Source organism: Carassius auratus, chromosome 22 (assembly GCF_003368295.1).
Source record: "Carassius auratus strain Wakin chromosome 22, ASM336829v1, whole genome shotgun sequence".
Classification (NCBI taxonomy): domain Eukaryota; kingdom Metazoa; phylum Chordata; class Actinopteri; order Cypriniformes; family Cyprinidae; genus Carassius; species Carassius auratus.
Window position 1 is genome coordinate 29,782,393 of NC_039264.1, and position 14,681 is coordinate 29,797,073.

A 14,681-nucleotide genomic window follows, 5' to 3' on the forward strand; every position below is an offset into this window, starting at 1 on the left:
GGTAACCCTTTAAGCCATCATATGGCTCCAGAAGTAACACAGAATAATACTCACAATCTCGGATTTGGATTAGCCTTCTCTGACCGATACATGATCTGACAAAAACGGCAGTATCGAAATCGATACCCGATATGAACATTGGATCGGCACATCCCAAAGTGGTCATTTCACCTTATCACTGTAGTAATTTTTAAATGTAGGCAAAGACACAGTTTTCCAATAAGGCTATAATAATATAATGGGAATTATTAAAATACCTCCACTTTCAGTGTGTTCGCAGTAGATGCAAAGCTGTATGGGAAGAAGAAGCAAAAGAGAACAGTTTTTTTCAAAGAGAGAGACGCGCCATGATTGCTGTGTGAGAATTTGATGGTTTTTCAGCTGAAAAGACTCTGAATACAGAGTTGGTGCAAAAGTTTAGCTCATTGCGTCATTGAACAGAGAACAGTATGAGAGACTGGCTGAGAGCACGAGTCTCTCATACTGTTAGTTCCACTCAGTTGCTGCAGCAAGTCACGCGAGAATGCATTCAATGCAAACATGATAATTTTAATTAAATTGTTCAGTGGTGATCCAGTTCATTATTACATTGAAAGACATGAGCTACTTACCGCTGACCGTGACATTAAATGTCTTGTGTATGGTGTGTTTGCGGCTGCTGGTACTGATGTCCACTTCATAAAGTCCAGAGTGACTGGTTCCAATGTTTCTGATGGTCAGAGACCCAGTCAAATAGTCCAGCTTTAGTCGGTGTCTGAATCTCTCATCAGTGTCATCATATTTGAAGACTTTTCTAGTCTGTCTATTATTTTCAGCTATAGGAGAGTTTTGATGCTCAAACCTCCATCGTATCACATCATCTCTTTGTAGTTCAGTAAGACCAGTCTGTAGAGTGACTAAATCTCCCACCAGCACTGACACTGACTTCACTGCATCTACAGCCACACCTGGAGAACAAACAAGAATAGTTACTAAGAATGCAACTATTCAGATATATACTGGTCCAAAACCAGCTTTTCAACTTTTTAATATTTCCTGTAGAAAGTAACAACACTCGAGACCCTACAGAAGATGAGAGATTTGGAGGAAGGATGAATGAATGGAAATCTAGCAGAGAATGTTGCCAAAATAATTATTTGTAACGGTTCCATCAAACATAAATCAAACTCATAATAAAATAGAAAAAAAGGTCTCTTTTGAATCCCCATGTGCAAGAATGTGAAAATGACAATAGCAGCAGCAAATAAAACAAATTACATAATTTGCCAAATGCTTTAATTCAATTTAAATTTCATTTTTATGCCCAATTAAATCTGATCCATTTTAATTTGTACCAAAATAACACCTACTGTATCTTTACAAATTAATTTATTTGAGCATTAAATTGCTTAAAAAATATACTCACAACTGATATTGAATATCTTCCTGATAGTATGTTAGGTGTTGGTAATTTCATATAGTCCAGACTGTTCAGTTCTTATGTTTCTGACAGTAAGATCTCCAGTTTGATTGTCCAGTTTCAACCGGCTTCTGAATCTCTGGTTAAGAACATCATCATATTTAGAGCTCTTATTGTCTGCTCTGTTGATTTGAGCTATAAGGACACCATCAGCTCCAAATCTCCATTGTAACACATCATCTGTCTGTATTTCAAGAACAGCAGTGTGTAAAGTGACCGAATCACTGTGACACAAATGTCACTGATATTGACTCACCAAACGCACCTGCAATAAATAATAATAATCAAAAGTCAAAATAAACAAATAAATAGAATAAAATGAAATAAAATTGTCACTTTACAGATTTGATGTTATTAACGCATGCCTAATATATCTAATTTCATAATCTACATTACATTTCTAAATAAAGTACATGTTTAATTAAATGATAGGCAACTAAAAAAACAGGTTAACAATAATCTGAATTTTGTAAATATCTGTTATTCTCACTCTGCGCTTTTATGAATTGTATAAAACATAACTCATAAATAACAATTGTTCAATTGGATAATGTAAATTTGTTGCAATAAAGGTAATCTGCAAAATATAATATATATATATTTCAGCGCGTCTTTAAAATGGTAGCATCCAAGACTGGACACCGCCCTGTAACTGTTACCATGAACTAAAATTTATGTCGCAGTTGGAAAACAAAGAGCGCAAGTTTATAAAGTGAAACATAAAGTCCTAAAACATGCACTAGGCTTACCGTCCATGAAAAAATGTAAAACAAAGAACAGTAAAACATCCTTCATATTGCCGTAGATGTCAGTTAATAATGAGTTGAGTTTTATAAGATTGTCAGTGGATGTTGTAATCCGTTGTGTTTCGGGTGTGTCAGCCACACGTAGCCTACCGATTGACAGAGAAAAGAAAAAAAAAAAAAACCTTGACTGAACATCGACAGTCAAGCCCCAGCAAACAGTGGCCGGTGTAGCAGTCGATTCTGTTCCCCTCGGAATGTCTGTTCCCCTTTACGCAAACATACTACAATTCTGGCGTAGTTGCCGAGTTACTATACGTACGATCAGAACTAGCGTGCGCAAGAAGCGCGACTGGATGTACGGCAAGTCAAATAGTTCAAAATACCGTCCCTAATCCTAAAATTGAAAATAGTTTTAAGACGAGAGGTTTTTCAACTTGAAATGTATTTCCTTTTTTTTTTTTTTTTTTACCGATTTCAATGTGATGCTTGATGCTTTGGCTATTCTGTTATATACTGTCGTATACTTATTAATTTATGCTAATTTATGTTTACTTTTTTATCATATGCTGTTGTTGTATTTATGTATGCACTGAAAGCTTAAAAAATATTTCTGTGTGGTGTGTGCAAAACATACATTAGAATAAGTATACAATGAACCATAAATCAGAACCCTATGCACAGATGAAAATTTTAATTCAATAAACTATATAAACCTGGTTAACAGACTCTGTGCTTTGGCCTGAAAGAATGATCTTTGTTGCCCCAACCCTGTGGAATAAAGTAATGCAGTACACAACTGCTTCATATTTAGTAAGATAGCATTTTGTGTAATGGTCAATAAATGTACCCATTTACATTGTTGGTCCTTGTGTCTCTCCCCTCTAAATTCATCCTAGGTGTTAACATAATCAGTTTATGTCTCACAGCAATGTTGAAAAGGAAAATAATAAGTAGCCTTTTTAACCATTTATGAGCGTCCACCCCCATTCCAGGACAGTAGAATCTCGTTGAAATGGCAAGCTTGCTTTTTTCTCATTCTAAAATAAAAATTGGCAGGTCTCCTTTTGTCCTAAAGCCAGTTTTCTTCTAAACTTAACATTGTTTTCTGATGAGATGTGATCAAGTTTGCCATCTATTGAAATGGCTTTATTTTTAAAATCTATACAAATAACCTGCAATGAGGTTCTAAAGGCCTAATTGAAAGAATACACCCAATTTAAACTGAAGTTATTGTCTTAATGTCAATGTGCTAGTTGCTTTAAGTCAGTTAAGTATAGTGTCTTGACAAGAACTGACTTTTTGTTATTATCAAGACTTGGTTTATCACTATACCTCACTTTAAACATGTCAGTGAAGAGAAGTTATCACTTAAAGCACTTTGCTTACCATCAACTTGGAAACTGGAGGAACATCTGCAGGTGAAATATTTCTGCTTTTTTTTTTTTTTTAAAGACAAATGGATAAACACCTTGAATTTTGTAATTTAGAATTTCCTCATATCGGTTTGACTATATTCCATTGTTATCAGTAAGAAGGCAAACAGATTAATCAAATAGAATATTAGTCCAAATGTACTGTTGCTCTATATGGAAACAGTAATATAATACCCTGAGTTTGGACGTCAGCATGGACAGATTACACTAATTTGCAATGGAAAAATTAAACTACAAAAACTCAGACATAAGACAAAAATAAAGGAACAACTGAAAGATGAATAAAAAAAAATAGAACGGGAGTGTGAGAATCATTTTACTACGCTGCAGCAAGAAATTTGTCCCTTGCTTTCCTTACATCCAGGTGTGTTTGGTGTATTTGCATGCGGCAGTGTTGCCAAATCCGAGGAATTTAGGCTACTTTGGGAAAATGTTTGATTAACTATTTGGTTGGGTTTATTACACGGACCTGGCAACCCGAGGGGAAACAGACATTCCGAAGGGAACAGTATCGACTGCTACACCGGCGCTCGCCCTCGCCCTCGCCCTCGCTCACGTGCTCCTGAACTGCACAGTGCACACTATTCGGCGCATACTCGCATACGTTTATATATATATGTGTATAAATGTGAAATAATAATAATAATAATAATAATAATAATATTTTTTCTTTTATTGAACTTAAAACATTTCTTTACACATTTTGTAAGTATTGAAACACGTTTTTAAACATAACTTCTCTCCTCACTCATTTTAGGCTAATTATTTGAGGCCTATACCTACACAAATAACAAAAAAGCAATTGATGAATATGAATATACGTTTTTATTGAAGTTTGTGACATAATTTCGGTATATATCTGACTTCACATCCACACCTGTGGTCAAAAAGTCTTGTGTGGAGGCCTTGAATATGTGCCTTGTGTTCAGGAAAATCACAATATTTTAATGTCATTTTTCTAATCCTATCACCATCTAAAGCTAAGGCACTAGGATATTAGAGAACTAATATCACTAATAATTAGGGGCTTAACAGGTTATTTGCATGCAGTGGTGCCATATAGCACCATATCCACTGCAAAGAACCGCTGAAGAACCACTGAAGAACCATTATTTTTTTAGTGTGTACCTCCCCGATTTCTTTAGCTGTATTGGATTCCAGTCGCCGAATGAAGCCCCCTCTTGCGCAAGTTTTATTATTATGTTGAAATCCTCTCTCTTCCTTTCTGTTACATTTCCTCTCCCGTCACTATCACACCCATCTGATTTTACGCTCTTTTTACGCTTATTTGTCCTACCTGTATTCCAATTTCCATAACTCTTTTTTTTTTTATTATTATTATGCCAAACATCAAAACAATACAACGAGAAACATTACAATGAGAAGGAAAATATGAACAACAATATGAAAACCATGCCAGAGGACAATAACAACCATATAAAAATAAATAAATCAATATTTTGGGGGTGTCACTTTATACAATAGCATACCTGTTTACAATATTATAGGTTCGAATAGCTTTTTTTACTTTTTTCACTTCATTTTATGGATATGAAACTTCCCCATTAAAATTAACAATTGTATGAGATATGCTTCATCTTTGCCAACTTCATGATCACTGAAGTATATTATTACATCATATCCACTCAACTGCAAAGAAATGTCCAATATTTCCTTAATAAAAAACCCCATATCAATCCAAAATATTTTTGTATGTATACAATAAAAAAATAAGCGAAAAATAGTTTCCTTTTCACCTTTACAAAAATCATAAGAGTAATCAATTTCTAATTTAAAGCGTTCCAACACATGTTTAACTGGATATATTCTATGCATTATTTTAAAAGAAACCTCTTTTACTTTATTATTAATATCAAATTTGTCTACTGTTCGCCAAGCTTTACGCCAATTAACATCTCCAAATACAGAAGACCAGAAAAAGCGAGCTGGAGGATAAACAATGTTATTAAGTATATTCCTAATATAATTATTTGAGACTCTATTTAATATTTGTATTACCAATAAATATTTTACTCTTGATCTCTTCAAAATTCAAATCTTTCTCATGTAATGCATTTCTAAGAAGAAAAAAAACATTTTGAGGGATTGCATCCATTACAACTGCAAATTCCTTAGGTTTGTATTTTAAATGTATTCAAAAATTCTTTATATGTTAATAAAACTCCATCATTGTTTAGGAGCTGGCTAACTATAATATTGTTTTCAAACCAGTAATAAAAATATAAAGTTTTATTTTTGTATAAGATGTCTTTGTTGTTCCAAATATAGTACCTCCTTGGTGAGAAATTATGTTTATAGGCCATGCCATAAGAGCTTGTTTATGAAATTTTGCAAGCTTCACCGGTATTTTTTCAATTGAATAATTGCACTTCAACAAAAATTTGAGATCACCCAATTGCTTGAACAAATAGTTGGGAAAGGAGTTCCAAATACTGTCTTTATTTTTTAAATATTGAATAAGCCAATTTATTTTAAATACATTGTTTAACGTATCATAACTCAACACCTCTAGACCACCATGATCTTTGGAGTTGCATAAAATGTCTTTTCTCAGGTAATGAGGCTTGTTTTTCCAGACAAAATTAATAAGCATTTTATCCAATTGCTTGATAACTTTAGGAGGAATATCCAATGATAAGGATGTATAGACTGATCTGGAAATACCTTTTGACAGAAGTACCCACCCCTGAATAGACAAATCCCTTTGCAACCAAATATTAAACCTCTTACTTGTTTTAGTAATAATTGGATTGAAGTTTAAATTATTACGCAAACATTAATCTTTACATATAACAACTCCCAGATATGTTACTTGGTTTTTAATTGGAACATTATGGAAATTATTTAAAAAACATTTGTTGAGAGGAAACAGAACTGACTTCATTCTTAACCCTGATACCTCAGAAAATTCTTTTATACAGCTTTAATGATTTCATTCAAATCTTTCACAAATAAGGTAGTGTCATCGGCAAACTGACACAACTTAAATTTTCTCCCTAATGCAGCAATTCCTTGAAAATCACATTTTTTTATGTGAAGGGCCATTATTTGCGTTGCTAACAAAAACAAAAAAGGGGAGATCGGACACCCTTGCCTAATTCCCCTACCAATATTAAATCTGCCAGAAGTCCCCCTTGCTAATTTTACAGAACTGGTACATCCTTTGTATAAGGTTTTGATAGCATTTTGAAAGTAGCTACCAAAGCCAAAAAATTCAATTGCTCTGAATAAAAAATTTTGTTCTTGTGAAAATCAATAAACAAAATAAAACTATCATCTAAAATATATTCATTGTAGTCTACCATATCTAGAATCAATCTAATATTATTACTAATGTGTCTTCCTTGAATAAATCCTGTCTGTTCCTCATCTATAATACTTTTTAATCCTTTTTTCAGTCTTTTGGCAAATATTAGAGCAAATAATTTGGCATCATTATTTAATAGACTAATGGGTCTCCAATTTTCTAAATAAAGAATATTTTTGTTTGGCTTTGGGATTAATGTAATAACACCTTGTCTTAACAAGGCGGGTAATTCCCCTTTTTCAATGGATTCTATGAACACTGCTAGTAAAAAGGGAGCTAAATTGTCTCGAAAGATTTTATAAAACTCACTAACAAGCCCATCATTACCCGGAGAACGATTATCTTTAAGGTTACCAATACATTCCATAACTTCCTCCAATTTTAGATCATCATCACAACACAACTTGAAATCATCATCAATAACTAGGGCTGGGCGATATATCGAGTGATATGATCATGCGCATCTAATCAGTAAAGCTGCTTCCGTGATCCCCGCTAAAATCTCCATCACCTGCTAATAATTGGAGTGGAATTTAATAGACAGAGCCGTAGATCGCTGACAAGCCACGCCATATCGCTCTCATTATCGCAGATGAATCGCCTTCGATAATAAACGCGATATGGCGTGGCTTGTCAGCGATCTACGGCTCTGTCTATCAGAGGTGGGACTTTCAAGTCACAAGCAAGTCTTCAAGCCATATTCAAGTCCTCAAAGGGTTAAAGCTAAAGAGATAATTAAGTGACTAATTAAATGGTGATTGTGCATTAGTGATGAACATCTGCTGTTAACAATCAACCTCACTGAAGTAAAGAGAAACTCAAGAACTACAACTGAATTTAGCCACAGCCTTCAACTGAAAAAAAAAAAAACACCATGCCACCATAATTGTGGTCAAGGTTTGCTTTAAGTAGTGTCTTGACACTTTTACTGATTCAAACCAATTTGATTCAAAACAATTGCAATATTGTTTTCGCAAACAAACATGTATGCATTGCTGAGTCAAACCTTGCAGTAACAGATGATCTTATGATATATCGCCCAGCCCTATCAATAACTTTGGCTTTATCTTTGACACTATTTAGAAAGTTATTCAAATCAGAAGATACTAATTTAGAAGTATATAAATCTTTATAAAACTGAGCAACAAACTGTGAAATCTTTTTTTGATCTTCTATAACTGTATTATTAATTGACAATTTACTTAAAGAAGTCAATTCACCATTCCGTTTTTCCAAATTAAAAAAAAAATATTTAGTGTTTTTTCCCCCTGTTCCAACCATTTAGATCTTGATCTGATAAATGCACCCTCAGCTTTTTCTTCATACATTTTATCCAATTGTTCTTGTAATGATGATAAATCTCTCAATTCCTGTATATTTAAATCACCTTTACTGGACAATCGCATTATTTCTTTAATAACCTTATGTTCATTTTGTCTTTTATTTGAAGCTATGGATTTCCCCACTGAAATAGCTAAGTTCCTAATTTCATATTTTGATATTTCCCACTGTTGTCCATAAACATTCATTATTTTAGCCTGAGTCCAGTGTTTGTCAATTATTTTTGAAGCCATTATTCTAAAATTATGATCATCTAATAACTTTTTATTCAATTTCCAATAACCTCTTTTGAATTTTGAGTCAACTGGGCCATGCACATTAATAAAGATTGATATACCCCTATGGTCTGTTAAAACTGACGGCTCTATACACACAGACTGGACACACTGTTCCAGTTCATGTGATATTACGAAAAAATCAATACGTGATTGTTTAGAATAATCTTTGTTATTCCATGTATACATCCTTGTGTCTGGATTTTTGAGACGCCAGATGTAAACTAAAAACGGGCACACACATTCTTAATTTCACAATGAGTTTCATTGCTTCTTGATGGCCATCGATCTAAATCTTCATCAAATACACTATTAAAATCACCTCCCCATATAATATTCGCCAGGGGAAATTTATTCTTAATTTGCTTCAATTTAGTTTCAATATTTGAAAAAAAAAAAAAAACATTGTTAAATTGTCTATTATTGGTGGCATATGAATTCACAAGAGTGTAATGAGTTTGATCAACGTTAACGTAATATTACCATTCTACCTAAATTATCAATTTCATGGTTTAGGACCTGACCTTTGAAGTTTCCTTTTAATATAGATTAGATTAGATTAGATTCAACTTTATTGTCACTGCACATAGGTACGTAGGTACAAGGCAACGAAATGCAGTTAGCATCTAACCAGAAGTGCAATAAGCAGTAAGTACAGAATAAAGGTCTATAATATGTACAATAACTATACAGGTAAGTATTATGGACATAATTTAAAAATATTAAATACTATAAGCACGATATACAGATAAGTGTACTATGAACATACTATACAGATGGGCTATGTAAAAGTGTATGTACACTATAGGCAGGATTATGAACATAATTTACAGTATTGAAATGGACAGTAAAGTGCATAGAAAAAAATATTTCAATGTGCAAATGGATTATACAGTGTTCCTGGATGAACAGGCAGTAGTGCAAGCACTGTAAAACCCGACAAGTTAACTTAACTCAAATCGTTTGAGTAAACCGATTGCCTTGACTGTAATACCCGACAAGTAAACTTAACTCAAACGGTTTGAGTAAACAGATATCATTAAGTTATGTTAACTCAAACCGTTTGAGGAAACCGATTGCCTTAAACCATTTAAGTTGAAAAAACTAACAGTTATGAGTACTCTGAACTTAATTCAGTTGAGTTCACTGAAAGAAGATATACATTGCAATTAAGTGATTAAGTGATTAATTGAGCTTTAGTGATGAACACCTGCTGTTAACAAACAGAATTACTGAAGAAAAGAGAGAAAGGAACAACAGCTGACTTCAGACACAGCCTCACTCAAACCTGACAAGTTATGTTAACTCAAACCGTTTGAGGAAACTGATTGCCTTAAACCATTTAAGTTGAAAAAACTAACAGTTATGAGTACTCTGAACTTAACTCAGTTGAGTTAATTGAAAGAAGATATACATTGCAATAAAGTAATTAAGCGATTAATTAAGTGCTGATTGAGAATTAGTGATGAACAGCTGCTGTTAACAAACAGAATCACAGAAGAAAAGAGAAACACAAGAACTACTACAACTGACTTCAGACACAGCCTTAGATGAAATCAACTGAAATAAAATACATGAAATCTCTCAAGATCTGATTAAACAACCCACAAACAGCATCACCAGCTCCACTTATTAATAACCAGACTGACTTTATTTCTGTCAGACGTCTACAGAAGATCTTATTGAGAATGAACTAAGGTTTAGATGTTGATTTATTGTTTCATTTGAAGTAACCATGTTAGAGATCAGTGTTTGCTTTAGTTGGGCTCTTGACCCTTGATTACTGTCGTAGTGTTTCTAAAACACTTTCGTTGTAACTCAAAAGCCCAGAAGAAATGCCATCAGGTGTTAATCTGTACCTAGGTATAGGTTGTTATACTTTATATAGATGATGATAATTATTCATTATTATTCACAAATATTGATCTGTACGGAGTCTAATCTCTGATGAAACAAATGTCTAATTAGTCGAAGTGGACCTAATAAAAATGACGCTAAGAGCCAGTGATTCTGTGATAATCAGTTAATATAAACATAACTTCATAAACATTTTGTACACATACATTTGTCTTCTATGCCAGTAACTGGTCAAACACAGACATCAATAATCAGAATATGAACCTCTACAATGGTGACGAAAAAAACATGCTGCAATGCATGCTGGGTACTATTGTAGTACAAAACTCATCCATGGCTCCCAGCATGCTCTGCAGGATTTTTTTTTTTTTTATGGTCACCATTGTTGAGGTTCATATGCTGATTATTGATGTCTGTGTGTGACTGTTTGACACTGTAGAAGACCAATCTATTTGGAAAGTCTTTGTATTAACTGATTATCACAGAACCACTTCCTCTTAGAATCACTTTTACTATAATCAATTAAATTACACAACACTTATTTCATCAGAGATAAGACTTCTAGCAGTTCAATAATTGATTATTATCATCACCAATATAAAGCATAACAACCTACACCTAGGTACAGGTTAACACTTATTTCTTCTGGGCTTTTGAGTTACAACGAAAGTGTTTTAGAAACACACGGTTATAACAGCCAGAGAAAAGACTAAGACAGAAATCAAGGGTCAAGAGCTCAACTAAAGCAAACACTGATCTCTAACATGGTTACTTCAAATGAAACAATAAATCAACATCTAAACCTTAGTTCATTCTCAATAAGATCTTCTGTAGACGTCTGACAGAAATAAAGTCAGTCTGGTTATTAACAAGTGGAGCTGCTGATGCTGTTTGTGGGGTTGTTTAATCAGATCTTGAGAGATTTCATGTATTTTATTTCAGTTGATTTAATCTAAGTCTGTGTCTGAAGTCAGTTGTAGTAGTTCTTGTGTTTCTCTTTTCTTCAGTGATTCTGTTTGTTAGCAGCAGCTGTTCATCACTAATTCTCAATCAGCACTTAGTTAATCACTTAATTACTTGAATGCAAAGTTTTTAAAACTTACAGGGTTTAAATCAAGGCAATCTGTTTACTCAAACGGTTTGAGTTAAGTTAACTTGTTTGGTTTTACAGTGTAATAACAGGTTACTTTTTGCTTGTTGTGAGTAATATAAATAAATCACAGTGTTGAAGAGGGGGAGGAGTCTATGTGTGTGGTGTGGGGGGTGTTGAGGGGTGTCAGAGGGCAGAGTTCAGCAAGGAGACAGCTTTAGGGAAAAAGCTGTTCCTGAATCTTGTGGTCCTTGTCCGGAGGCTCCTGAAACGCCTTCCGGAGGGGAGGAGGTTAAACAGTCCGTGGTCAGGGTGAGAGGAGTCCTTGAGAATGCTGCGAGCTCGACGTAGACAGCGTTTCCTCTGGATGTCCTCAAGAGCAGGAAGTGGTGTCCCTGTGATTCGTTGGGCAGTTTTTACCACCCTCTGCAGTGCCTTGCGGTCAGCCACTGAGCAGTTCCCATACCAGACTGTGATGCAACTTGTCAGGATGCTCTCGATCGCACACCGGTAAAAGCAACCCCTGCAGATTTAGTGGTGCAATGTGAAAACCACATGTCATTTCCCCATTGGCTTCTCCAAAATTTTTCATCCTCTTCACAGGCATGCGTTTCTTGCACAAAATAAAAATCAACACCCTTTCCTTTACAAAATAAAAATAAAGATTTCCTTTTCAAAACATTACGTAAACCTCTGACATTAATTGAGAAAACTGAAATAGACATTTATCCCTCGTCCTCTTTTTTTAAACTAAATTATTAGACAAGGGTCATGTTGAATATTATTAGTTGCATATCTTACATTTAAAGTTCTGCTGTGTATAAACTAAATATAACAACCTGTAAACACAGTTTTACTTTTTTTCCTGTTTACTCGAAAGCTTTTTACTCAAGCAGACTATCTTTCAATTAATATAACATTAGGTAACTCAAACCTCTTTCTTATCTATGTATGCCTTGTTACCCACAAAATATGCTCGCTTTCCCTCTTTGCGTGCCTTTTCAACAAGAGGCCATAACTTGGTGCGTGCTTCCTTATCAGCAGTGGTCAGATCCTCTTTGAAGCGTAGACGTTTCTTTTCGAGATATTAATTTGCTTTTGCATTTCTCCACACCAAGTCTCTTGTCGTCCGAGAAAGAAATCTGATGATCACTGGTCGCGGAGTTACATTCTTCTTCAGCTCTGAAAGTTTGCATATCCTGTGGACAACATCGATGTCTGTCACTGAAGCACGCTCAGAATCTGGGAGGATCTCTTTACATATTTCTTTCACAACCGCTTTGACATCTTCTTCAGATCTCTCCGGAACTCCGTAAAGACGCAAATTCCATCGCCTGCTGTACCGATCCACGTCATTCAACCTTTGCTCCATTTCTTGAAGTTTCTTCTGAGAATCAGCGCACTGTGTTTTCGACATGCATTCTCCTTTTTTAAATTGGCAATGTCTTGATAACAGTTATCCAGAGACTTTTTAAGTCCCTCAATTTGTAGAGTGTTCTATTTGACTGCCATGTCGATTTGGTCAGCTCTTTGATCGATTTTTTTCATCAGAATACGAATGACGTTCTCTTGCATCTCAGTCAAAAACAGCTCACTCCCTCCATCATTCTTAGCTTTCTTCGGTGGACGTTTAATTGGAGTATTGGGATTGGTATTACAAATACCTCCATCAACCACTTTGCAAGCATAAGAATGCAGATCATTAATACACCTTTTGTCTTTTGCCGATGTAGATTCCGTCTCCATCTTAACTGAGTCCTCCATACTTCACGCTGTCCGTCAATTCAGTCAGGTGAACAAAACAGATTGTTAAAGACCTCCTAAAGTTCCTTCACAAATGAATACCTAGCGATTCTAAGCAACCATACAATTTAAATCTTCTTGAATTACGTGGACCCTATATTTCTGTCTCAGCTCATAAAAACACAACCGTTTACATCGCCATCTTGAGCGCCCCACCCCCCAATTTCCATAACTCCCGCCACCTACATCCATCTCTCCTAAATCACTTCCTGAACCGTCACTTCCTTCTGCCATCTCTCGTCCAGTCCAGACCAGCCCAGCCCAGCCCATCCACCCAGGGCCGACCCTGACCAATTTGCTGCCCTAGGCAAGATTTTACCTGACGCCCCATGCATCACAGCCCATTTCACCCTGTCATTGTGTTCATGATTTAGCATATATTATATATATATATATATATATATATATATATATATATATATATATATACACACACACACACACACACACACACACACACACATTACAGCAGAACTGTTTCCAACACTCATAATAAATCATCATATTAGAATGATTTCTAAAGGATCATGTGATAGACTGGATGTTACATGTGACACTGAAGAATGGAGTAATGATGCTGAAAATTCAGCTTTGCATCACAGAAATAAATGATAATTTAAAGTATAATAAATTGAAAACAAATTATTTTAAATTGTAATAATTTATGACAATATTACATTTTTTCTGTACTTTTGACCAAATAAATGCAGGCTTGATGAGCAGAAGAAACTTCTTTCAAAAACATTAAAAATAGTAATGTTTCCAAACTTTTGGCCTGTACTTTATCCCCCCAAAGCTGCACAACTGTACAGTAAAACATTAATAAAAAAGTGATAATAAAAAATGCGTCTTAAAACTGACATGATTGTACCAAATCACAGTCTGGGGACTCAGAACTCAGAACAACATTAAGTTTAAGGTAAAAATAACTGCCATGAAATTATAGTATCTTACTCCTATGCAATAAATTGTTCTTTCACTACATCTCTTACCTCTGTCTTTATCCTCTTCTCTTCTTTTTGTCACTATCGCAGACTATGCTCATTTATAATGTGTCATGTAAATTCGGCCTTCCTTCACAATCAGGAAACTTTCACCGTGGGTAGAACTGGCGCGAGCTGCCAGGCCCGTTTCTACGAGCTATGTTGTCTACATTGGATGCGGCGTCGGGCACGCTACACAACAAATTACCAACAACTGGTCGTGCGCGCGCTCTGTTTCTGACGCACTTCAAGCACTCGATGGGCGGGGGAAGATTGAAGAGCCGGTGTGGTGAGAAATCCAGTAGACAGTAAAAGAAAGGGACACAGCGACCCCATTGGAACTCAATTGTGACAAGTGAAGCCCAT

General features: G+C 35.0%; 1 long non-coding RNA gene across 1 annotated transcript; it reads right to left on the bottom strand.

Moving 5' to 3' along the window:
• Positions 1–336: 336 nt before the first annotated feature.
• LOC113040305 (uncharacterized) lies at positions 337–14,383 on the bottom strand. The gene is made up of 3 exons (XR_003275180.1): positions 14,325–14,383; positions 1,406–1,724; positions 337–947 (listed from the first exon to the last, which is right to left on the bottom strand). It is a non-coding gene; the product is annotated as an uncharacterized LOC113040305 (long non-coding RNA).
• Between the last annotated feature and the right edge of the window lie 298 nt (positions 14,384–14,681).